This window comes from Sapajus apella, unplaced genomic scaffold (genome assembly GCF_009761245.1).
Source record: "Sapajus apella isolate SASKATOON/1434 unplaced genomic scaffold, GSC_monkey_1.0 scaffold111, whole genome shotgun sequence".
NCBI classification, from domain to species: domain Eukaryota; kingdom Metazoa; phylum Chordata; class Mammalia; order Primates; family Cebidae; genus Sapajus; species Sapajus apella.
The window spans coordinates 3,086,746-3,113,037 of record NW_022437051.1 but is presented as its reverse complement, the minus strand read 5'-3'; the positions used below and the strand labels follow the sequence as shown (position 1 = coordinate 3,113,037).

Genomic DNA, 26,292 nt, shown 5'->3' with positions numbered 1-26,292 from the left:
AAGGGGGAGGAAAATATGAATACATATGCATTCATTAGAACAGCTTACAACAAAGACTGAATGCAATGAAATTCAGATACAAAAAAAGCCTGGAAAGTATAAAAGGCATGATGAAGCAGGTGCTCTAAAAAGCTTAGTTAAATTGAAACCATTCCTGCCATCTAGAATTAACTTAATAGAATAGGCATAGCATGATGTAATTATGGCATAGGACATAACTTGCATTAATGAAGCATAACAACCACTCACAAAATCCAATAATATTTTTAAAGTACCAAGAGTACTGCTTTGCTCAGTAAATTATGTAATCAGAATGAATCTGTGGCATCCTTCTAAAGTAATGGAATTTCTGAATCCAAGAATTCAGGCACCATACTGCCGGAAGTGGCTCATTTCATGGGTTGTCAAGCATTTTGAACCCGAGTATGGCACTTCCATTCATCAGCGGATGTAAACCGTTTTGTTGTTTTATTCTATGTTGTTTACCCTCCTGAAATTAGCAGCATGTGATGACAGTAAAGTTATAGACAATGGTCACTTCTCCAAACACTTGATTTTTTTCTCTCTTATTCCATGGGACTTTGAGTGCTAGTGGGAGATAAGTGTGAATACTTGTCCAAGAAACTGTCAGTGGTGGGAAAGAAATGGGAGACTGTAATAATATTACCAATCCGTATTTATGTAGCAGCCTTACTTGAGAGAGCTTAGAATGCTTTTAGAACTATTTCATTACATCAGTATACATGGAAAATATGGTGGTATTCATATTATAGATTTTTTAGTGTGGTCAATAAAACTTTCTGTACTCCACCAATAAAGAATATTATTAAGATGTCAACTCTTAAATCCGAGTCCTCTTTTCATGAATGGTCAGTTCTTTCTAAATCTCCGTAGTGAATATATCATCCGAAATGGTTTTCACTAAAATTCCCTTAGCTGCAGAGCTAAGCAGGATTAATAATTTGAAGAATCATTGCCTTTAATTTTCAAAGAAAATAATGTTACCACCTGAGTAATGGTGCAGGATGGAGGTAGAAAGAAAAGAGTGAGCTGGACAAGTGGAGAAGAGAGTTGTGTGAGAAACCTCACCATGTGACGTGCACCTTTTAACTGTCAATAAATCAGGAAATGATTAAAAGGACATTCCAACTCTGTCAATGGAGTCCAGAAATTTCCCAGTGACTCCTCACCTTTTTCAAGCCAGCTGCCCAGGATAAGGTAAAATGAGTTCTAGCTAATGGAATTCATAAATCATTTGTAAGCACCTGGGCACCTTTACACTTTAGCATTCTTCTGTGTGATCCTCAAATGAATGGGCAGGTCAGGCATTTAAAATAGCTCTCAGCCACTGTCCTTTCCTCACTGCCACAAACCCTCAAAGAAAGGCATAGATGGTAAACTAGCAATTCTGCCTTCCAGCCCTACCAGTGATTTCCCCTCAGGTAGCTAGGAGCAGAGATTGGATCTATTCCAATTATGAAAAGAGAGTCAGCAGAAATGGAAAACACAGCTCAGGTGCCCTTCCATTTAGCCCTCAAATATTCATGGAAGAGCTGTGGAAGCTAGCCTTGTGAAGGATCCCAAAATAAATAAAACCCACCTCCTGTCCTCAAAATTACTTGTCAAGGGAGAAGCTAGGAAACTCCCCACTGGTGCCACCGTTGGAGGTGGCTGGGTGCGCGAACCTTTGCACCCAGCCCCTTGGGCTATTTGCAAACCCTTCTAATATGCCCTCTTTCAGCCTAGAGGAAGTGGCAGGGCAAAACCACAAATTATTTCATTTGTCGTGGCTTCCTCTGGTCCTGTCCATCCACTTCTCTCTTCTCCACGATGCTGCTTCCTCTCCTCCCTCCCTGGCCCATCTCAGAAACATCATTATTTGGTTCATATCTTTCTCACTCCCTCAGGAAAAAGTCTGAAATCTGTTACTGAACAAGAACTGGTGTGGGTTTTCTCTTGTGATCAGAACACAGCAAGGCTTCTTGAACAACCGACAGTCACTAAAGTAAGGAGGTTGATTTTCTTGTATGACTTATGGAAAGCTGTTGCAGGGACGACACCGCCCCGACCTTAACAAAAACTTAAGCCCCAGTGACACTTGCACTTAAGGTGTTGCAGTTTAAGCTATTTCAAGCATTATAAACTGATGTGTGTGGCAGTAATTTGAGGACAAACCGTGCTTTCTGAGACCTCTCTGAAATCACTCCACTCAATGCCAACACAGCATTCTTCAATCTCTCAACCTGTACTGTCCAATATGGTACCTGGTAGCCACATGTGACTGTTTAAATTTGAATTAATCAAAATTAAATGAACTGAGTACAGTGGCTCACGCCTGTAATCCCAGCACTTTGGGAGGCCAGGTAGGTGGATGGCTTGAGCCTCGGCAACATGGTGAAACCCACCTCTACAAAAATACAAAAAATTGGCTGGACATAGTGGCTTGCACCTGTTTGTCCCAGCTATTCTGGAGGCTGAGGAGGGAGGATCGCTTCAGCCCAGGAGGCAGAGGCTGCAATGAGCTGAGATCGCATCACTACACTCCAACCTGGGCAACAGAATAAGATCCTGTCTCCAAAAAAATAAGAAGAATAATAAAATAAAATAATTTAAAATTTAGAGTCTCAAAGAATAGGATCATATTTCAAGGGCTCAGTGATCACACCTAACTGGTGGCCACCATATTGAACACAGAATGGTTATTTCCATCTTTAGAAAGATGGAAAGGTCTCCTGGACAGTGTTGCTCTGAACCACTATTCAAGCCATAGCTGAGGATCACTTTTAGATGGGAAGGTCATACGACAGCAATTTAACCATTTGTGTAAAAAATCAGCCACCATAAAAAAATTAAAGCTATAGTTAGTTGTGCAAAACAAATTTTTTTTTTGAGACAGAGTCTTGCCCTGTCACCTAGGCTGGAGAGCAATGGTGTGACCGTAGCTCACTGCAACCTCCACCTCCCAGGTTCAAGAGATTCTCCGGCCTCAGCCACCTCAGTAGCTGGGATTACAGGCATGTGCCACCATGCCCAGTTAATTTTTTGTATCTTTAGTAGAGATGGGGTTTCACCATATTGGCCAAGCTGGTCTCGAACTCCTGATCTCATGATCCACTATGCTTGGCCGTGCAAAACAATTTATTCTCCTACAATATAATATGACTGGAGACAACAGTTTTTATCATATACCAAAGAAAGAACACAACAAAGACTTCCTAGATACATGGCTGGGAGCAGTGGCTCACGTCTGTAACTCCAGCACTTTGGGAGGCTGAGGTGGGTAGATCACCTGAGATCAGGAGTTGGAGATCAGCCTGGCCAACATGGTGAAACCTCATCTCTACTAAAAATACAAAAATTAGTTGGGCATGGTGGCAGGTGCCTGTAATCTTAGCTTCTCAGGAGGCTGAGGTAGAAGAATTGCTTGCATTCAGGAGATAGAGTTTGCAGTGAGCCGAGATCAAGCCACGGCACTCCAACCTGGGTGACAGAGCAAGACTCCATCTCAAAAAAAAAAAAAAAAAAGTCCTAGATACAGTAAGGACAGAACTGAAGTGAGATAGGAAAAACAAACCAATATCTTTTAAACAGGCATAGTCTTCGGAGATCTGTGGTAAAGAGGCACCTCATAACGATAATAATTCTCAAAAAATACTCTAAAATTCACATTAATATTTTAATCTTCATATTGCTCCTTTAGTATCTAATGAAAACACACACCAAATAATTTGATACACCATTACACAACACACAAAGCAATCTCCAGCCAATCAGAAATGGGACAAAGTACAGAAACCAGGAGCAAAGGGAATGGCACTAACTACAAAGAGGGCCATGGGATGGCTACTCATGAGGCCCCTCCTGGTGTTCCAGCAGCTAGAGAAACTTGTTTTTGCCCCTTAACAGGACCTGGAGGTATAGTTTGGCTGTGTCCCCACCCAAATCTTATCTTGAATTCCCATCTGTTGTGGGAGGCGCCTGGTGGGAGGTCATTGAATTGTGGGGGCAGGTGTTTCCTGAGCTCTCCTGGTGATAGCGAATAAGTCTCACAAGATTTGATGGTAATAGAAGGGGGTGTTTCCCTGCACAAGCTCTCCCTGCTGCTGCCATCCATGTAAGACATGACTTGCCTCCTTGCCTTCCACCATAATTGTGAGATCTCCCGAGCCACGTGGAACTGTAAGTCCATTAAACCTCCTTCTTTTGTAAATTGCCCAGTCTCAGGTATGTCTTTATCAGCAGTATGAAAACAGACTAATACACCTGGCTGGTGCTTTCCTTTTTTTTTTTTTTTTTTTTGGCAGGGTCTGGTTCTGTCACCCCGGCTGGAGTGCAGTGGCATGATGATCTCAGCTCACTGAAGCCTGGACTTCCCAGGCTCCAGCAATCCTCCCACCTCAGCCTCCCAAGTAGCTGGGACTACAGGCATGTGCCACCACACCCAGCTAACATTTTTTTTTAGTAAAGAAGTGGTCTTAATATGTTGCCCAAGGTGTTCTTGAACTCCTGGGATTAAGTGATCCTCTTGCCTCAGCCTCCCAAAGCACTAGGATTACAGGCATGAGCCAATGCACCCAGCAGTGTTCTCTTTCTTCATGGCAGCAGAAGCATTGACTTTTCCAGACCTGGCTCTCTCTTGGCCCGTTTCTGTGGGCCTTGTCTGCGGCGTGCAGTGGCTTCACCAGTGTGGGAAAGTAGAGTGGTGAAGGTGACACAGCCGGACAGAGCTGTGAACGGCATGCTGGTGAAATTTTAAGAATGGCCAGTTGGTGTCTGAACTTCAAGGAAGAAACAGATTCCCATCCTCAAGACCCTTCACACCAACCTCCCTGTCACTTAATAGAATGACAAAATACAGAAAAGCATAAAGCAGGACACAGAGCTTGAGGTCTGCAGGTCTTCCCTGCCTCCTTCCACCTGCACACAATCCCATCTTCACCTGATTCTGAAAAGCAAATTCCCCATCCCCAGGATGGCTTAATGAGAGGGCAGCTTACCACACAGACTCACAGTGTCAGCTTCTGTCTTACGAATATGAGCCAACGTACATCCCAGAGATCCCTGTTCCGCACCCCCTGCATTCCCGCATCGCGCCGGCTCTCCTGGTGGCCTGAGCCCTGAAGAGCAGCCATTCAAAAATTGTATCAATCAGATGACACAAACTTAGCGGTGCCCACCATGGATCTGAGTGCCTTGCTTTCATGGAGTTTCCAGATGGAAGCTCTCTCCTCTTTTGAAATGCAAATAGCTGAGACTGAGAGTGACACAGAGTCACTGAGAGTCCAAGCCACTGACAACTAAAGCCTGTGAACCACTGGGGAATGGAGAATGGAGAGGGAGTGGGTGGGGCTGGAGGAGCATGCAGAGGGCCCAACTTGAGTGTGAATGTCCAGCCGTATTAGGAAAATGGAGAGAAGGAAGGACCTCGAAGTTCCAGCCTTCATTTCACCATCAGGAAGCTTTGGAGATTAACTAGAAGCAACTTTTCCTTCCTTTCTCTAATTTCTAGTTTTGCTCATTTTTTCCCCTAAATAATTAGGCATGTTTCTACCAAAAGAGTAACATTTAGAACATCCTTTAATTCTCTGAAATTTACATTAAAAAAAATTTTGTAGAAACGTGTCTTCCTATGTTGCTCAGGCTGGTTGCAAACTCTTGTCCTTGACAGGAACAGTAGGTCCCACCTGTATTCACAGAGTTTTTGGAGACCAAGGTGGGAGGATCACTTTAGTCCGAGAGTTCAAGACCAGCCTGGGCAAAATAGTGAGATCCTGTCTCTACAAATTCTTTTTTTTGATGGAGTCTCTGTAGCTCAGGCTGGAGTGCAGTGGCGCAATCTCGGCTCACTGCAATCTCTACCTCCTGGATTCAAGCGATTCCCCTGCCTCGGCTTCCTGAATAGCTGTGACTACAGGTGCGCACCACCACGCCCAGCTAATTTTTTGCATTTTAGTAGAGACAGGGTTTTACCATGTTGGCCAGCATGGTCTTCATCTCCCGACCTTGTAATTTGCCCGCCTTGACCTTTCAAAGTGCTGGGATTACAGACATGAAACACTGCACCCAGCCAAAATTTTTTAATTAGCTGGGTATGTGTTCTGGTCCCAGCTACTGAAGAGACTGAGTCACGAGGATCATTTGTACCTAGGAGGATGGTCAAGACTGCAGTGCGCCATGATCACACTACTGTACTCCAGCCTGGGTAACAAAGCAAGACCCTGTCTCAAAAAAAAAAAAAAAAGAAGAAGAAGAAATCCTAGCTTTAAGTGATCCTCTCCCTTCAGCCTCCCAAAACACTGGGAATACAGATGTGAGCCACCATAGCTGACCTGATATTCACATGTTAATACACAATCCTGAAACAATAAATCTTCCTCTTTCTCATACTCCCCTCTTGAATATAAGCAGTGCATCCTCGGTGACACTGGTGTTCTCATGCTCTTGAGGAGAAGCATCAGGGCAAAGTCAGAAGGCTGGGAGTGAACAGCCAAGCACTCTCTTGTCTTCCAGGCTGGATGGGAACACTACACTGGTAGAGATAAACAGGGCTGAACATGTTTAAATCTTCTAAGGAAAAGTAGGAATGCTCAGCTACCGAGCTGCCCTGTGACCCCCCCAGGATGACAGTTTTAATTGCACTCGGCGGATGAGCTAATTACGGTCAGGGAAAGTTAACACTGAGGTTGCAATGAACGACACATTTTTTTCTGGGAAATGCAGCACACAGGTGACATCCTTATGCAATTCAAGTGCTTCTTCAAAGGTTTGGAAAGATATTTAAACCAAAAGAGTTCAAGATAAAGGGGAGGGAAGAAAGACTATCTGTGTGGAACTGTGAGGGTTGAGTGGTGAGCAGGAAGTGGAGTTCAAAAGAGGTAGAATAATGGCTCGCAAAAGGCAGCAAAAGTAGGAAAGAGCAATTAATTGGATCAGTCTGTTAAGGCCCAAAACAGTCTGATAGAAAGACGACGTAATATCCTGATCCCTGAGTCAGGATCCCGAATCTTCCATATGACTAATAATTAAAGCCAGCTCTTGGGAAATGCATTCTTTAATTTGTATATTTGAGAGGGGGACTGCAGTTAGCCCTTTGACCTTACTCCAGATTTTCCTTTGGAAGGTAAATTCCTTAAGATCCTCAGAAAAAAAAAAATGTTTGGAAGCATTCAATTTAACCATGACGAATTTGGGGTCCTAATGAAAGAACCAGGAAATAACTTTCACTTCCAAACGTTCAACCACATCTCACACAATCCTCAAAGTTTGCTTTTAACACTCAACCGCTCGCTCCCGCTGTTCTCCATTCAGGGAGTTTTACTAAGGATATTGTGTTGTTCTATTTATTTCTCCATGTTGTTACCCAACTTCTTTTATTTTTTTTTGAGACAGAGTCTTGCTGCTCGGTTGCCCAGGCTGGAGTGCAATGGTGCAATCTCGGCTCATTCCAACCTCCGCCTCCTGGGTTCAAGCGATTCTCCTGCCTCAGCCTCCCCAGAGTTGGGACTACAGGCTTGCATCACCACGCCCAGCTAATTTTTTGTATTTTTAGTAGAGACGGGATTTTGCCACCTTAGCCAGGCTGGTCTTGAACACCTGACCTCAGGTAATCCGCCCACCTCAGCCTCCCAAAGTGCTGGGTTGCAGGCATGAGCCATCACGCTGAGCCGTTACCCAATTTTTATACCCACAGACACACGCGCACACTCTCTCTCTCTCTCTCTCTCTCTCTCTCTCTCTCTCTCCACCAGGAGTTTTGGCAGAAGCAAACAGCTAGTAACACTAGAGTGAGCAGAGCTGGAAAATAGGCCAGTTATTTAGGATCTCAGAATAGAAAACAGAGACATACATTCAGCCCATTGCCCCCCGCGACAGCTATCACTCCAGGAGAACCCCAGGTTACCACCTGGTCTTTGTCAAAATAGTTAGACAAAGCCAGGCACGGTGGCTCATGCCTGCAATCCCAGCACTTTGGGAGGCCGAGGTGGGAGGGAGGATGATTTAAACCCAGAAGTTCAAGACCAGCCTGGGGACCAGAGACCCCACTTTCTACCAAAAAAATTTAAAAATTAGCTAGGTGTGGTGGCACGTGCCTGTGCTCCTAGCAACTTGGGAGGCTGAGGCAGGAAAATCGTTTGAGCCCAGTAGGTCAAGGCTGCAGTGAGCCATGATCACACCATTGTACTCCAGCCTGGGTGATAGAGTAAAACCCTGTCTCAAGAAAAAATATATAGACAAGCATGGGCAACATAGTGAGATCACACTTCTAAAAATAATAATAATAAAATTGTTACTAGCCCAGCCATATTGAATGTTGAAGATTGCTTGATTTTTTTTTTTTTTTCTTGCCGGTTTTAAATTAGATAATAGATCCATCTTCACCTCTGGGAAGATGAGTTATTCAAGTTTTGGGACTGAGAATAAAATGAGTGAGAAATAGCCATTGAAAGTTCACAGTATGGGCAGTTGAGAAATGAAAAGATTATAAAAGGTGTTTTTTCCTTTTTTGAAGGAGGACTTTAGTCTCTGCTTCCAGAAATAGTCACCAGTCCTTCTCCCCGCTCAATAGGAAGAAAGGAAACGTAAAATGGCCCTGATGTTAGGAAGAAACAGCAGAAGGCGTGTTGTGTTGTTGATGGGTTAAGGCAAATGCAGCAGCGGAAAGGCAACAGCTGAATGCATCTCCAGCGACAGTAACTGAGGACAGCGGAGAGCAAGGCACCTGGCAGACGCCAGCACCAAAGCCCTGAAGAGCCCCGAGAGCAGAAGAAAGCGTCAGGTCACTGCTCACACCCATCCCAATCACCATTACCATGCATGGGGGTCGGAGGCCAGGCCTTACACTCCAGAGACTAATTCAGTAGTTTTGGGTGGGGTCAAAGAATTTGAGTGTCTAACAAACTCCCAGATAGGGCCAATGCCGCTGGTACTGTGGGTAGGTACATTTCACCTTCCTCTGAGAGCCCCTGGCTAATATTCACATTGGACTTCTATGGGGAGCTCAGGCTCCATTCTCCTTCACCAGTGGTACGATGGCATCATCTGTCAGGACTCTTAGTGGAAGATGGTGCTGACCCCCTTGCAGGTGAGGACAGTCTGACTGTCCCATGGGGCCTGTGTTCTCAGGAGTCAGGAGAAGAGACTCATTTGCTGAGTGTTGGCTCTCTGTGACAGAATCATCTCTGCCGAGGGTCACATTAGGAAAATTTGGGGACATGGTTTATATATACGTACAGCTTTTGGACCCTTCTCTAAATTAAGAAAAATGCTTGTTATTCTGTTATTCCACTTTTTCATGTTCTCATTTTGTAAGACACAACTCCAGACAGCCCTTGTATTAGTCTGTTATCACACTGCTAATAAAGACATACCCAAGACTGGATGGTTTATAAAGGAAAGAGGTTTAATGGACTCACAGTACCACATGGCTGGGGAGACCTCACAATCATGGTGGAAGGCAAGGAGGAAAAGGTCACTGGGGAGACCTCACAATCATGGTGGAAGGCAAGGAGGAAAAGGTCACGTCTTACGTAGATGACAGCAGGCAAAGAGAGAGAGCTTATGCGGGGAAACTCCTCCTTATAAAACCATCAGATTGCCTGAGACTTATTTATTATCGAGAACAGCGCAGGAAAGACCCACCACCATGATTCAGTGACTTGCCACTGGGTCCTTCCCGGGACATGTGGAAATTGTGGGAGCTACAATTCAAGATGAGATTTGGTGGGGACACAGCCAAACAGTATCACTCCTGCGTATTATCCCAAGACTGTTTTCCTCCTCTTCTTCACAAGCAGTGGTTGATCTCCAGGCCTATTAAAAGTCCTTAGAGACTTTTGAACACCTGTTCAGAGAACTGAGAATCACACTAGTCTGGAAGGAAAACTGAGACTGTCAGACACATTGGCTTTGTTTGGTGTTGAACTGGATTTAGTGGTGATAGGATCAGGTGCTCCCAAAGGGAAATTGCAAGTATATATGCAATGCTTTTAACTGAAAAACTCAGTGACTCTCAGGTAGATCTATTGTGTTTAGTCACCTAAAAATTGTGTCCCCAGGTGATCTGAGCAAGGCAACCTCTTTAGCCATTAGTTGAAAAGCCTCACTTCCACTGCAAAACCATTTCAGCACTTGTTCATTAAATTCGAAACATCAAAGATGAGTTCGAAATCTGGAAAACATTTGTGAAAAATTTAAATGGGGTGTCACTTTGGCAGTGTAAGTGGCATGAACTGTTTGATTTTCAACTATTTACAGATGTAGCTGACTCTGGAATTAACACGTATATTTTCCAGGAGAAGTTCTGTATGCAACGTTTTGACCAAATTTGCCTGCAAGAGGAAAATTAGTTTAAGTCTATAGAGTGTGGAACCATTCCCCTATGCGTTGTACGTTTGTCTCTTCGGGTGCATATGAGAAAAGAGAAACTTTTTTTTTCTGTAAATGTGTATTGTATTATAGCTCTTGATATCAGAATTTTTGCATGAGAAGATTTAATAACTTAATGTTCTTTCCTCATTTTTGTTTGGAATTTTGAGTTCCAAATTTAACAAATCCTTTCTTTCCTGGTTCAGATTTATGTTTGGGAACTTTCTTTAAATAACTGTGTGGAAACTGGTCACATAAGACAATGTGAACTGAGAACATATTTGGCCCTGTGCAAGCCTAGAAATTTTCTCAAATATTGTTTTGCTGCCTCGGATTCCAGTAAATGAATCTTTCTGTGACTCAGAGCTTCAACCCTTGGGAAAAGAAGGGAGAAAGTTCAGGGGTTTGCCTGGAATATTTTGAAATCTTGAGCATTTTCTGTAGTTCACATTTTAGTTATTATTTATGTCACTCTTTACTCCTGAAATGATTTGATGTGACTTACAAAAGTACATACAATACTTTAAAAAGCAAGCCAAAAAATGGAGGAAAAGAAAAAATAATTGCCATGTATCTATTTCACTACAGGTTGGCTGCATTTTGAGACCTGAATTTTCTTACATCCAACCCAGAAAATAAAACACTCTTTTTGAAACTATTAGAAATAAAAAAATCAATTGTTCAAGGGAAGTAAGACTAGTCCTAGGACTAAGACCTAAGTGAAATTTTTTACATGGGTCAATTTATTCTATAACATTCTCAACAACTTTCTTACATAGTATAACAATGAGTCTTAATTTTTACATATAACATATATATTTTAGAGATATGGATATATTATATATTTTAGAAACCCCATCGCTAATATATATTTCATAGTTATCTATTACCTATCTACAATATATATTATATATAGCTACATCTATATTAGATATGGATCTATGATACGTAATTGCTATCTATTACATACATATATTATATACAGATTGATAATTTATTACATATATATGTATTACATGTACATACAGATATATATTACATATTTATGTATATGTATTTCTAATATATATATATATATTTTTTTTTAGAAACCCCATCTCTATTAGAGATATCTATGTATACATATTTCACCATGTTGCCCAGGCTGTTCTTGATGGGATGATAGAGGCAGATTTATTAGAGATATATATACCTAGAGATATATTTTATATGTATAAAATATATATTAGAGATATACATCTAGAGATATATTTTATGTATTTTATATACACATATATATGAGTTGGGCTTTCTAAAATATATACTATATATAGATACACACACACACACACACACACACACACACACACACACACACACACATTTCACCATGCTGCCCAGGCTGGTCTTGAATCATAGGGGCAGATTTATTAGAGATACATATCTAGAGAGATATTATATATATATATATATACCTACCGCAGAGACGGTGTTTCTAAAATATATGCTATATATACACATTTTGCCATGTTGACCAGGCTGGTCTTGGTTGGATCACAGGGAAGATTTATTATGCATAGTTTAGCACCATCCCCTTGGTGCTGTCCTCGTGATAGTGAATGATTTTTTGCATTCTCAATCCCCCTGCCTCAGCCTCCCAAAATGCTGAGATTACAGGTATGAGCCGCCCACCATGCCTGGTCAATAAAGAATTTTAAAAGACTGAGTTCTATACACCCGTCAACAAAGTCCAGGGTCTCAGCCCCAAAAAACAGCTCAGTCAAGCTTTGCAATGAAAAGGCAGCATGGTGCATTCTGGGAAATCACCTGTACCCTAGGCTGATCTAATCCAAGAAGAAAATTTTGTGTATGTAGCAAAATAGACTGCATATCCTCCAGGCAATGCTTCCTAGATATTATCATTTTGAAAACAAGCCTTTGAAAAATGTTGAACAATGTCCCACAGTCCTCCTCCTGCGTGCCATTAGGGAACCTTTTTAAACATGCAGATCTTCAACATCACCCCGGGCCTAACACATCAGAATTTCTGAGTGAATATCCTAGTACCTGCAAAGCCTCTCTGGGCGGCTAGACTTGGTCCATCTAAGCATTTGACCATAGTAGTTTATCACTTCTGTGCTTCCTCCACTGCCTTCTGTGACTCTGAACCCTCTTGGCTTGTTTCTTTACTTTTCTCAAAGATACTTTTCAGATTCTGCCCTTTTCTCTTATGCCCTAAATAGTGACATTTTCTTAGTTTTTCTCTTCAGTTTCACACTCAGTGACACAAACAGGCATATACACTTGATACCGTTTGGCTGTTTGTCCCCGCCCAAATCTTGTGTTGAAATGTGACCCCAGTGCTGGAGGTGGAGCCTGGTGGGAGGTGATTGAATCACAGAGGAAGATTTATCATGAATGGTTTAGTGCTGTCCCCTTGGTGCTGTTTCTGTGATAGTGAATGATTTCTCGCAAGATCTGCTTGCTTAAAATTGTGTGGCACCTCCTCCCTCTCTCTCTTTTGCTCCTGCTCTGGCCACGGGACAGTCTTGCTTTACCTTTGCTTTCTGCCATGATTGTAAATTTCCTGAGGCCCTCACCAGAAGCCAAGCAGATGCTGGAGCCATGCTTCCTATACAGCCGACAGAACCAGGACCCAATGAACCACTTTATCAATGCCTAGAGTCAGGTATTTGTTTTCTTTTCTTTTCTTTTCTTTTCTTTTTTAAGACAGAGTCTCACTTTTTCACCCAGGCTGGAGTGCAGTGGCACAATCTCGGTTCACTGCAACCTCTGCCTCCCAGTTTCAAGTGATTCTCTTGCCTCGGCCTCCTGAGTAGCTGGAATTACAGGTACCACCACCACGCCTGGCTAATGTTTGTATTTATTAGTAGAGACAGGATTTTGCCACGTTGGCCAGGCTGGTCTTGAACTCCAGATCTCAGGTGATCCATCAGCCTTGGCCTCCTAAAGTGCTGGGGTTACAGGCATGAGTCACAGCGCCTAGCCCATTTATTCATAGCAAAGCAATAGCGGCCTAATACAACATTCAAAACTTTCGCTCTTTAAAGCTGCCTTTCCCTGGCCACAGTATATTTTCATTTGCCTGGCAAACATCATCACACGAGTCCCTTATCAATCTTTTAAACCCATACCCATGGGTTTACCATATCTCTTTAAAAGAGATTCTCTCTTCTTCTTAATCAGCTTCATCATCACCAATACCCTTCCACTTATGCAAATTTGTTCTTGTTTTTGTTTTTTAGAGACAGAACCTCTCTCTTGCCCAAGCTGGGATGCAGTGGTGCTGTCATAACTCACCGCAGCTTTGAATTCCTGGGCTCAAGCAATCTTCCCACCTCAGCCTCCAGAGTAGTTCCACAAATTTGAAACCTCGAAGTCAGTGTTCTTGCTGTCTTGGCCTTACCACTGTTTTCAACCAATTGCTAAGTCCTCCTAATGGCGTTTGTAGAATCAGTCTCATATTTTGGTCACCACTGTCTTCTCTCTGCTACTGCCCTATGTTCAGTCGTCATTGCATGTCACCTGGAATTGTTGGACTCTATAATTTCCTTCAGTCTAGATAAATTGAAAAGAGTTGGAATACCTGGGATAGAATTAAGTTCTAGAGTCCTAAGGCACACCTCTAACCTTAAAATTCTTGTTTTCTTTTACTCACCAGAACAAGTGCTATGCTTTGGGAGCTCTGTTTGGCTTCCCAAACAGCCTTGCCCCTACAGTTCCTGAACTTTCCCATCTCCTTGCCAATGTGCATATTGTTTTCTCCGGTGGAAATATCTCTCTGCTCCCCCACAATACAAGGTCCAAATCCCACCTAGTCTTCAGGGCCAGTCAACAGTGTATTCCGTACACTAATTTAAAAAATGTCATTTCCAAAGTTGGAAATCAATTAATGTTGACTGAATGAGTGAAAAGATGAATGAATACATATTTATTTCAGAATTTTCTCTTGGCTGCATTATCCAGAGAAGTAAGAATTTTTTTTTTTCATTAGTGCTGAGCTCTAATGACTCAGTCTTTTTTGGCAGGGATTGGGGGTAGTCTTTTTGGCCTGCTTTGGCACTTCTTTATAACAAAAGAGAAAAAGCAACCCTTTCCGGGAAGCAGAAAACCTTTCAAGTGAGCCCCATGTTGTGTCCTCTTAAGGAGACCTTGTTTGACACCATGAATCAGAGCCTCTGTGAGGGGCAAGCCAAGGCATGACACAGGGAAATGCACAAGATAGGAATTTGCTCAGGGTCGTGGGCTCCACAAGAGCAATATCTCTGTTAGGAAAGAAGCATCAGGGCTTGGGAGCATGCCTTCCTCTTCACCTGCCTGCTATTACGGGTGCAATGACACCACGGGACACTGTGATTTATCAGAGAAAAATTGCCTGGTAATAGGAGTAGAACCAGCCCTCATTAAGATGAAACAGCGTCTGATATCCTTGAGTCAGACAAAAGAGAATATGAAATTGATGTGGTCAGCATTACTGCCAGGCTGCATTTGAAAAGAACCAAACCAAGTGGCAATTGACAGCACTTCGGGAGGAAAAAGACCCACAAGTGAAACAGAAGCATGTTGACTGTAAACTTCTAGTTTTAAATGCATTAAAATATGACTTTACATTTGATTTCTTTCCACAGTGAGTCATTCAGAACCAATCTATAAAAGAAACAAGGTGTACACATTTAATATGCTCTTGCCGAAGCCCTACAGCAAAGGGTGGTGGCAGGATTAATTTAATTACCAAACTGCCAACCTTTTGAAATAAGTATGGGCACGTTTCTAGTGCTGGAAAGACCAAAAGTGCTTCATGAAAGGGGGCTAGGCTTGGGTGGTGGGGTCAGCTGGTGACACTTGACTTGGAGAATATCACTGTCCCTGGCAAAAGCCCTCCAAGGTCTTTAACAATTAAATAAAGGAATTCCGAGTGCTCCAGCATTAATTTGCTTCTTCCTACCTCCTGAAACTGTAGGTAAGGTGAAGACATTTGTTCAGAGTGCCCTTTAGCTAGTTAGCCAGGCCATCTGTAAATAGGAAAGTTTTCATGCACAGGAAAATCTCCCTTATCAATTCGCTCTTAAGAAGACAGCCAACATGCTTGTGTTGGAAAAGCAAGCGGTAGCCTTTTGAAAGCAGCCCAATTGTCCCACAGAATTGATGCTTCAGTCTCATTAAATGAACATAGCAATTGGCCCTTCTGGTCTTAAAGCTTGAAACTTGCATTCACGTCACGTGAGTTCCGTCCTCAGGAAACCTACCCTCAGGCCTCCCAGAGTATAAAGAAACTGAAACTCATCAGATCACCACTTGTAGACCATGAGAAGCCAGAACCCTCATCCCTCATTTTCTCTCTGTGTGTGTGTGTGTGTGTGTGTGTGTGTGTGTGTGTGTGTGTGTGTGTGTGTTTGAGACAGAGTCTTGCTCTGTTGCCCAGGCTGGAGTGTAGTGGCGCAATCTCAGCTCATTGAAACCTCCACCTCCTGAGATCAAGCTATTCTCCTGCCTCAGCCTCCCAAGTAGCTGGGATGACAAGGGCCTGCCAACACACCTGGTTAATTTTTGGATTTTTAGTCAAGATGGGGTTTTGCCATGTTGGCCAGGCTGGTCTCGAACTCCTGGCCTCAAGTGATCTTCCCACCTCAGCTTCCCAAAGTGCTGGGACTGCACCTGGTCCCTCATGATTTTCTTAACCCTCCATAATTCCTGTTTACCTGTATATAGTTGCATTTCATCCCTGCTATATAAACCGCTACTTGTAGTTGGTCAAGGAGATAGATTAGAGACTGAGCTGCCAGCTCCTCAGCTGCAGCACCCGATTAAAGCCTTCTTCCCTGGCAGTCCTCGTTGTCTGAGTGATTGGCTTCCTGTGCAGCCAGCAGCAGGACCTAGACCAACCTCCTAGTGTGTCGATATCACTTTCACTCCATGTCAGATTCTGTATTGCTTGTTATGGTTTATTTTTGACTAACAGAAGAAAACTTGGTGATCACTTCTTTTTTCCAACAAAAGTATCTCTATTCATGTCTTCCATTCACATTGTCCAAAGGCATTACCCCTCTTCTCCTACCCAGGGGCCCATCTCCAACCTTTTATCTCTCAGTCTTTGATCTCCTTCCCTGCCCTCAACACATTTTCGAAACAACCAAAGGGAAGCTTTGAGCTAAGGAAGGAGCTTCTAAGTTTCTTGGAAATGCAACAGAGGTCAAATCTATTCTGGGGCCCTTACCTTGAGGGCCTGGCATGGGAGAGAGGAAGTTTCCACTGCTTCCTCCTGGCTAAGATGCCCTTTCTCCCTTCTCTTAGAGGTTAATCACTTTTAAAGTGAGAAACTTGTAGACTTGAAATAATGTGAGGCCATGTTTTTAAAACCATTAGCACAGTCAACATCTTAATTTTAAAAACTTCAAGTGAGATACATGTATATGTGGTAGAGATGACACTGTTTAAAAATAAACTTCTTGTTGTTAGACGATTTTGCTAAACAGAAAGTTGTATGCAACAAACCTTTGGAGAACATCCCCTCATTGGACTGACAGCTCTTCTTCAGCCAACTATGACAATAACAATAAGGGGTGCAGTTCTGTGCTGTGGGAAAAGGCAAAGCAAACAAAAAAGCGAAATATGTTCCTTACAGAGCTTTGCTTTGAAACATGACCCATCATCACTGCAGAGGAAGAAAACTTCCCACCCTTCTTTAGAAGCCTCCCTCATTTGAACTTAACACTAGGAAACAATCAACTTTTCTGATTTTAATTTTACTTGTTCAAATAAATAAATTCATCTGGCAGGGCAAAGATACAACCTGATTAAAAACAAAACCACATTGAACTGGCCATGCCAAGTCTCAGGACTCCATGAGTCAGCTCCTAAAGCTTTATGACCTAGCTTTCCTCACCTGCAAGGTGAGATTCCAAAAGCTGACGTCCGTACATGGAGAAAAATTCACCAATAACAACCAAAAGAAAGCTTCGGAACTTTATGAATACATAAGTCAAATCACAGCATTTATACTACTTTAAGGAACTTTCTTAAGGGACTCATGTTTTTAGCTTTGGCCCTCCTGGTAAATTTTTTCTAAGGAGAATTGCAACAGAAGACAACAGAATTAAAAAATAAAATATTTTCCAAATCTTAGAGCCAACATAAATATGGTGTGTGTGATCTGGGGCAGGATGAGAAGATAAAAAAAGAACGTCACGCTGACCTGCCCCAGACCCCTTGGCCAACCTAGAAGGTTATTTTACCAGTTGAGGGGAGATGCTAGACTTTACCCCAGAATTAATACTGGGGTCAGAAAAAAAAAGCACTGCAAAAAAAATTATAATCCTTTAATTTTTACTGCGAAAATGAACATTTCTTTTTCTCTATATTAAGCATACAGCAAAAAGTAATTTGTCAATGAATTATATGTTTATGAATTAAAGGAGTTTTTGTATGTGATTTAGGAAAAAATGTGAGAAACCACAAACAGAAGAACTGTCATTTCACTTAATATAATTCCCTCTCCCACCCATTTCTCACCATCATGTACTCTTGATATATTTAATCTTTTGCAGTGGTTCCCATAGCAACTCCTCCTGGTAGTGGCAGAGCTGAAGGCTACTGTGGTCTTGAAACCCAGCCCTGCCCTGAGCTGGTTTTTTTTTTTTTCTTTTCTTTTCTTTCTCTCTTCATTCCTTTGTTTATATTAAACATTGGGTATCTTAGAACTCTCCTTGCATTGACCATCAGAATCATGCCAGAGATGAGAACATGAGAATTTTTTAAGGACAAAAGATGTGTTGTTTTTGTTTTGATTTTATGTTTAACGGTTTTCAAAGCAGAGGCCTTGATTCATTTAAATCTGTCCTCTCCATCACCACTTAAAACCTCCTTAACAGCTTGTACGAACATGAGGAGGTGCACTTTAAGGAGTATTAATTAAAATGTGTCCCTAAAGACTGAAAACATTACCTCAGGAATACAAGATAGTGGAAAGCCCCAGTGTAAAAATCCATGGGTGACACACGTGGGGTCTGCCATGGCAGCTTTGAGATGGTGTAATGCTTAAGAATTCAAAGGGTAGGACATACTTCTCATTTCCTTCCTGCAATTTGTTTCTCTGCCCCCAGATAATACCAGCTCTGAGGAGTGGGCTCAGGGACCAGAAAATCAAATATTATTATTAATCACTGTAATTACTTTTCTTGGCCCAACTGTGGAGCTGGGAAGCAAACCAAATTCTCTTGAGTGTAGTCTTAACTAAAACATGTTGCTAGGCCACTATTACCTCATTCTTAGTCATCTTAAACTAGAAAGAATATTACTGCAAATTATTTTTTCTGAAATATAATTGTGCTTGTTTATTTACATACATTCCACTCATAAAAGACAAGGTTTAAGGTGTTTCTCCCTAAAGACCAAGAAAAACCTCATCGCTGATTCTCAATTGTACAAAAAACTTCAACATAAACAAAATTACTTTAAAAGTTACCCCTAGAGCCAAGCATGGTGGCCGTGTGTCTGTAATCCCAGCTAATCAGCAGGCTGAGACAGGCGTCAGATCTTTTGAGCCCCAGAGTTTGACACTATAATGTCCTATGATTGTGACTATGCATAGCCACTGCCTGGGCCAGATAGCCAAATTCCATCTCTGAAATTTAAAAGGAAAAAAAAATCCTCAAAAAACTAAAAGTAGAGCTATCATGTGATCCAGCAATCCCACTGCTGGGTGTATACCCAGAAGCAAGGAAATAGTCTATCAAAGAGATATTTGCACTCCTATGTTTGCTGCTGCACTTTTCAAAATAGCCAAGATTTGGAAGCAGCCTAATTGTTTATGGACATTTAGAAACAGCAATTAGAGAGGCCGTTTGAATTTGAAGTGTGGGTGGACTCTTAGGTTGCTTCCAAATCTTAGGTATTGTGAGTGGGTAAGGAAAATGTGATACATATACACAATGGAGTACTATTCAGCCATAAAAAGAATGAGACCCTGTCATTTGCAACAACAGCGATGGAACTGGAGATCATTACGTGAAGTGAAATAAGCCAGACACAGAAAGCCAAATATCACACATTCTCACTTATTTGTGGGGTCAAAAAATCAAAACAATTGAACTCATGGACATAGAGAATACAAGGCTGGTTACCAGAGGCTGGGAAGGGTAGTGGGAATGGGGGTGGGTGATGGGTGCAAAACCAATTAGAATGAATGACATGTGATAGCTATGTGATAGCTATCACACATGAATGCTATGTGATAGCACAAGAGGGCGGCTATAGTCAGTGGCAGTTTCATTGCACATTTTAAAACAACTAAAAGAATGTAATTGGATTGTTTGTGACACAAAGAATAAATGCTTGAGGGGACAGACGGACACCCCATTCTCCTCATGTGATTATTTCACATTGCATGCCTGTATCAAAACATCTCATGTACCCCATAAAGATACACACCTACAATTTACCCACAAACATTAAAAATAAAAAAAGCAAAAAAAACAAATTTTGTTATATATATATGAGACTATACTTCTGCTTACCTGTTGAAGAAGATGAAAGTTTCAGAGTTAATGATACTTGTGTCATATTTGAAATACAGCAATTATACTTCTAATAAATTGATGGTACATTTTCTTTTCTAATAAATGTACATCTAAGATCTTCAGCATTGCAAAACTCTATAGGGTGCCATTTGCATTGATGAAATCATAGATTTGTGCATTTATTAAGACCATTTTCCAGCAGATAGAATTAAAGTGGTTTTATCTTAAACAAACGAAAAACAGCATAATATGACATTTTTCTGAGCTTGGAAAGTAAAGTATCCTGACTAATTTGTGCCATTTTTTAATTTATGCAGAAGCAAATATTAAATAAATTAAATCCATTTTATTTAAAGCCATCGGTACGGGCTATAGACTATACCAAAACATTCTCACTGACATTTACGGCCAGATGGAAATGTGGATTATTGTGTGCTATCCTCAACAATTAGAAAGACTGTTTAAATATTCTAACCCATAGATTTACTATCAGGCAGTAAACTTTGAGATTATAAGGATTTGACATTATTGACTATTTATTAAAATGTCACTGTGACTTAGCTTTATGGGTGGCAGAAAACCAAGGCTTTCATTTTCATGAGCTAGTTTAGACACACTGCATTCTTACATGGTTTGGGGCTGTCAGTTTACCCCCATCCAGTCCTGTTTCTTCACCTAAAAAAAAAATTACAAGAATCCCTAAGACCTCTTTGATTATATATTTCATAACGTGATGAATTTGATCCACTTATATTTTCAGGAATATATCATTGCATTGCAGCCAAAGGCACACTCCTTAAAAATCACTGATATTTTGTGGATTAAATGATAACTTTGAAATAGTTGTATTTCTATTTTCTTTTTTAAAATGTGACATACAATAAGCAACATATAAAGCATATAATTTGATAAGTCTGATTTACGTAATTGCATCTTACCATAATCAAGATAATGAACGTTTCTATCACCCAGATAAATTCCTCATGTCCCTCCTTAGTCCTTCTTTTTTGCCTCTCCCCTTCCCAAATCCCACTCTTCAGGAAACCGCTGATATGCTTTGTTTCACCATAGATTATTTCGTATTTCCTAGAATGTTATATAAACAGAAGTATATATATGAATTTTTTTTTGTCTGGCTTCTTTCACCCAGTATAGTTACTTTGAGATTCATCCATGCTGTTGTGAATATTGATCATTTATTCCTTTTGATTGTTGAATGGTATTCCACTTTACAGAGGTCCCAAAGTTTGTTTATCCGGTCACCTGTTGATGGATATCAGGGCATTGTTACAAATAAAGCTGCTACAAACGTTTGTGTATAAACCTTTGTGGGGACATAGGCTTGAGTTCTAGGAGTATAGAAACTGGATCCTACTGTAGGTGTATCTTTACCTTGAGAACCTGACAGACTATTTTCCAAAGGAGTTGCATCCTTGCACATTACCTCCAGCAGGGTATCAGAGTTCCAGTTGCTCTATGTCCTTGCCAACATTGGTATCACAAGTTGGTTTTTTTTTTTTTTAGATGTTCTAACCAATGTATAGTGATATGTCATTGTATTTGTCCATTTTCACACTGCTGACAAAGACATACCTGAGACTGGGTAATTTATAAAGAAACACAGGTTTAATGGACTCACAGTTCCACGTACCTAGGGAGGCCTCACAGTCACGGCAGAAGGAGAAAGGCACGTTTTACATGGTGACAGACAAGAGAGAATGAGAACCAAAGCAAAACAGGATTCCCCTTATAAAACCATCAGCTCTCGTGAGACTTATTCACTACCATGAGAAGAGCACGGGGGAAAGTGTCCCCATGATTCAATTATCTCCCACTGGATGGCTCCCACAACACATGGGAATTATGGGAGCTACAATTCAAGATGAGATTTGGGTGGGGACAGAGCCAAATGATAACAGTCATTGTGGTTTGAATTTGCATTTCCTTGATGATTAATGATGTTCAGCATTTTTTCATGTGCTTATCTGCCATGCATATATATTCTTCAGTGAAATGTGTGCTCAAATGTTTTGCACATTTTGTTTTTGGCTTTGTCTTCTTATAACTGGGCCTTGGAAACCTCTTTATATATTCTGGATATAAGTTCCTTAGCTGAGACGTGATTTGTAAATATTTTCTCCCTGTCAGTGACTGTCTTTTCATTCTCTTTACAGTGTCTTTCAAAGAGAGCAGTTCTTCATCTTAACGAAATCTAATTTGTCAGACTTTTTTCTTCTATGGATCATGCTTTTGATGCTATATGTCAAAAAAGTTTGCCCAATCAAACACTACAAGGATTTTCTCCTACCTTTTCTTCTAGAAGTTGTACAGTTTTATGTTTTATATGTAAGTCTATGATCCATTTAGAGTTTGTATTTGCCCATGGTGCAAGGTGGGGATCGGGGTTCATTTTTGCATATATGGTTATCCAATTGTTCCAGTATAATTTATTGAAAAAACTATTCTTTTCCCACAAAATTGCCTCTGCAACTTTGTCAAAAATTCACTGACATATATGTGCGGATCCGTTTGTGGACACTCGATTCTAGGTTTGTCTATTTATCCCTGCAGTTCTACCGTCTTTTTCTTCCCTTATTTTGGACGCTGCTATTTAGGTATATTAACATCTACAGTGGTTGCTTTCTATAATGAATTGACCTTCTTTATCACTGCTAATATCCTTTGCTCTGAAAACCGCTTTGTGTGATATTAACATAACCACTGTAGCTTACTTATGATCAGTGTTAGCATGATATGTCATGTTCCATACTTTTAACCTAATTGTGTGTTTACAGTTAAATCGCATTTCTCGCAGGCGGCAGATAGTGGGTCTTGCTTTTATTTTCTTCTGACAACTTCTGCCTTTGAATTTGGGTGTTAAGCCATTGTGATTTAATGTAATTATAGAAATGATTATATCCTCCATCTAACTATTTATTTGTATTTTTCCCATCTATTTCCTGTTCCCTTTTTCTCTTTTCTCTGCCTTTTTGGGGTTGGGAGATCTTTTTTAATTCATTCAGTTATTTAAGACGTATTTGTCAGGCATGGCGGTAGACACTGGGAATACAACAGTGGGTAAAACAGATACCTGCCTTGTGAGATTTAAATTCCGGTTGAAGAGACGATAAGGGGGCCAGTAACACTGGAGTAAGGTGTGGAAGGAAGAGAATGGACAAAACTCAGTAAGAGGTTCAGAGGAGGGACTCACCTAGCAAGTTTTTTGTTTCTCATTGCCTTTTTTTAGTTCTGTAATTTCTATTTGGTTCTTTTTTATCACTTAGGTCTTTGCTGAGGTTTACTATTCTTTTCATTCCTTTCATGAGACTTAGTAATACTTCGTTGAATCATTTTCATGATGGCTGCTTTAAAATCTTAGTTCTTGATGTGCAGGTGACATTTTATTATATCCTGGACATTTGGGATTTTATATTAGGAGATTCTGGGCCCCATTTAGATCTGTGATGACAGCAGACAGTCAGCCTATTTAGGTTTCGCCCAGCGGTTCTGGCCTAATTTTGTGGGCTGTGGTTCTAATGACAATTTCATTTTCAGAGCTGTTTTGACTGCTTGCTTTCTCCGCTGCCACCAGGGCTCCCACTCGTCCCTGCTGGTACTGCTTGTGGTGGTGGAGGACAGTTTCCCTAAGCCAGGCTGTCTCGTGCTTCCTAAGAGGAGAAAGGAAGTCTCTGACCCAAGGGGACAAACAGGCTTCCTGGATCAGGTCCTTAGAGTTGAGGGATTCCCCTTGCTAGTGTTGCCTGGACACTCAGTGTCTCTGGGTGGAGGATGGGAGTCGCAAGCCTGGCAAGAAATTAGAATGTTTTCTGGGCCAGGGGCTTACGGCAGTGGGTCTCCCTTTCCAGGGCCTGCTGGTGCTTGGCTTGGGGATGAGTATCTCAGCCCTAGTGGGGAAGGAGAGCACGTCACCTGGACACTTACTCTTAGCAGGGCCCTCAATCAGCCTCCCTTGCCGGGGCTGCGGAACTTGTCATTGCTGGTAGAGTTTGTTTGTTTTTCTTTCCATTGCGGCTGCACAAATTAACGGCAGGGCTTTGTTCAATCCAAGGAAGAAATGAGCTGATCTGCACCCCCTTTAGTGGATAGGCCGGGAATCAGAAAATGCCAGGCCTGAGTCCCTTTCTTGTGTTGGATGGAGGGAATGTCAGACACGCTGCTGCTGTTTTTCTCTGCTCCAGGGGCATCCCATCCCCAGTCTGCCTTCCTCTTTCCATCATGTATAGTTCTCCTTCAGTTGCCTCTTACATCATTTCCGGGGTTTATAGTTGTACTGAACAGGGAGAAATGAGTCTACCCTCTACACCATTTCACCTGGATCAGAAATCCCTGGATTAATCAATGATTTCATTGATTATGGTGTTTTCTTATTAGCTATAACTCTGGGTGACATTGTTTTAGTTATTCTTTTGGGGTTTATATTGTACATCTTTCCTTATTAGAATCTACCTTTGAATGTTACTATGTTAATATAATTTCATATACAGTACAAGGATCTTACAATGGTATGCTTCCATTTCCAACCTTCTGCTATTTTTGCCATATATTTTATTTCATATGTGGTACAAATAATATATAGTCCACAATGCATTGTCATTGCTTTAAGCAATTAATTATCTTTTCAAGAGATTTAAATGAGAAAAATCTCTTAAATTATCTACATAGTTACCATTTCGTAGGCTCCCTGTCACTCTGTGTGGATATAGTTTCCATCTGGAATCATTTTCTTCTGCTGGAAGCACTTTCTTTAAGGTTCTTGTAGTGCAGGTGTGTTATCAATACATTTTTTCAGCTTTGTTTGTCTAAGACTTTATTTTGTCTTTGTCTTTGAAAGATGATGTTTTTCCTGATAAAGAATCCAAGTTGACAGCTTTCTGTCTTTCAGAATTTTCTCACTTGCCTTAATTCTGAGGAGAAAATGACTTATTTTTGTTCCACTGTATATAATGTGTCCTTTGCCTCTGGGTGTTTTCAATATTCTCTGTATTGCTGGTTTTAAACTATTTGATTATGATGTGTTGTGACGCAGTTTTCTCCCTGATTCTTGTCTTGGATGTAAGCTTTCTAGATCTGTTGGTTTCAGATTTCATAAATTTTGGAAATATTTTAGTCATTATTTCTTCAAACCGCTTTGCTATCCTACCCCAATTACGCATATATTAGGCTCCTTAAAGTTGCTTCATAGCTTACTGATACTCACCTTTTTATTCCGTTTGTTTCCTTTTTGTTTCCTTGTGAATCGTTTGTATTGCTATGTCTTCAAGCTCACTAATCTTTTCCTCTGCAACATCTAATCTGCTATTAACCGCAGAGATTTTCCATCTCAGGCATCATAGGCTTCGTCTCTAGAAATTTGACTTTCTTTTTATATATTTTCTGTGTCTCTACTTAGCACATTTAATCTTTCCTCTAGTTGTTTTATAATAACTATTTTAATGTCCTTATCTATTAATTTTATCAACCATGTCAATTGTGAGTCAGATTTGATTAATTGATGTCCATCCTTACTTTTTTTTTTTTTTTTTGCATGCCTGGTAATTTTCTTTTTTTGTTGTTTATTTTATTTATTTATTTTTTGAGATGAAGTCTCACTCTGTAGCCTAGGCTGGAGTGTAGTGGTGCAATCTCGGCTCACCACAACCTCTGCCCCCAGGTACAAGCAATTCTCCTGCCTCAGCCTCCCAAGTAGCTGGGACCACAGGTGTGTGCCACCAAGCCTGGCTAATTTTTTGTATTTTTAGTAGAAGTGGGGTTTCATGGTGTTAGCCAGGATGGTCTCGATCTCCTGACCTCATGAGCCTACCACCTTGGCCTCCCAAAGTGCTGGGATTACAGACATGAGCCACCGCACCCAGCTGGTAATTTCCAAAGTACCAGACACTGCAATTCTTACGCTGCTGGCTGCTAAATATTTTTGTCTTCCTGTCCATTTTGTTTTTTGCTGGTATATGATCAAATTACTTTAAAATAGTTTGATTCTTTTCGATCTTGCTCTTAAGCATTGTTAGACAGAACCAGTGGAGCATGAAGTTCAGGGACAATTTTCCCCCTGACTGAGGCAAAACCCTTCTGAGTATCCTACTTGATAAACCATAAATTATGAGGTTTCCCACTCTGACTGCTGAGAAAATAGGCGTTATTATAGATCCTGATTGAGCTTTGGGTATGTTTTCCACTAATTCCTTTGAGTGGTTATTTCTCAAGCATGAGTAGCTTCCTCACTGACATGCACTGGCCAGTATCCAGCTAAATACCTGCCGAGGACACCTAGCAGACCTCCTGAGTTTTCTCTTTGCAGCTCTCTCCTCTCAGGTACTCCACCTCGGGAAATCTAACTACCTTGATCTCCCTGCTCTCCTTTCCTTATTCAGAGAGACTCCTAGACCCCATGTGG

At 41.1% G+C, this 26,292-nt stretch overlaps 1 long non-coding RNA gene across 1 annotated transcript; it reads right to left on the bottom strand.

Moving 5' to 3' along the window:
* Positions 1-5,947: 5,947 nt before the first annotated feature.
* Positions 5,948-25,762, bottom strand: LOC116537489. The gene is made up of 2 exons (XR_004263147.1): positions 25,705-25,762; positions 5,948-6,018 (listed from the first exon to the last, which is right to left on the bottom strand). It is a non-coding gene; the product is annotated as an uncharacterized LOC116537489 (long non-coding RNA).
* Positions 25,763-26,292: the final 530 nt, after the last annotated feature.